We start from the raw sequence: 1,027 nt of genomic DNA, 5'->3' as shown, positions 1-1,027 counted from the left end.
GTCCTCCTGATTTTGTGAGCTTAGAACTATTTAAAAGTGTAAATCAATTGATTTTTTTTTTTTTAACCTGGAATCTTTTGTCAATGGTACAAAAAGCAGAAATACAAAAGGATATGCAGTGAAACGTTAAGTCTTCCTCCCACCTGGTCTCCTAGGCGCTCAGTTTCCCTCCCAGGAGGAAACCACTGTTAGTAGCTCCTAGAGTGATCTGTGATTCCTTCTTATTTTTGGCTTTATCTCAAGTCCTTCCCTGTCTTTAAGGTGAGTGCCCTTTCCTCTCCAGGCCCTCGTGATCATATATGTGGTTGACTTTATATATAAGTATTGGTATGTGTATATTTTATGTACATATATAAAATCTCCCCCTGTGGCCTTCCAGCCTCGAGTTTTCATTGCGTCGCTTCCTGGGTGAAGAACCTACAGGGGTGAGGGGCAGGGGTTGGGGGTGATGGAGAAGAGGATCTACAGGACACTTAGGTTGGGGTTTGGAGTGGCAGACTGGTGGGAAGCTCTGTCAGGATTCCTATTTCTATTCCTCCCGCCTCGGGCCCCCTTCCTGTCCTCTTGTCCAAATGTCTCTCGTTTCCAAGAGCTGAGACAGAGACAGAGACAGCGAGATACACAGAGACGGAGACACCGAGGCACCAGCATCCCTCTCCCCGCTCTGTCCCGCCCCAGCGCCCTGACGGACATCCTCCCTCAGCCAATGGCGCTCGCGATGTGCCCCGGAAGGGCCAATGGGAGACAGAGNAAGCCGGGGCAACGGCCGCTGGCGCCCCTGCCCTGAGCCCACTCCCCCCCTCGCCCCCACCCTTACAATGGGGATGGGGCAGAAGGAGTCGCCCCTCAGCGGGAAGGGGGGGCTAGGTTTGGGACTAGGGTCCAAGGTGGGGGAGGGGTGGGAACTCGGGCTCTCCCCTTTCTCTTCTCCCCTTCGCTTTTGCGTTGGGGATCTTGGAGGGGCTGTTAAACCCTCCTGAGACTTGGGTCAAGAGTCAAAGTCCCCCCCCCCACCCGAACCCCCCCC

Source organism: Crocuta crocuta, unplaced genomic scaffold, assembly GCF_008692635.1.
Source record: "Crocuta crocuta isolate KB4526 unplaced genomic scaffold, BGI_CrCroc_1.0 scaffold288, whole genome shotgun sequence".
NCBI classification, from domain to species: Eukaryota; Metazoa; Chordata; class Mammalia; order Carnivora; family Hyaenidae; genus Crocuta; species Crocuta crocuta.
Note: the sequence above shows the minus strand (reverse complement) of the source record.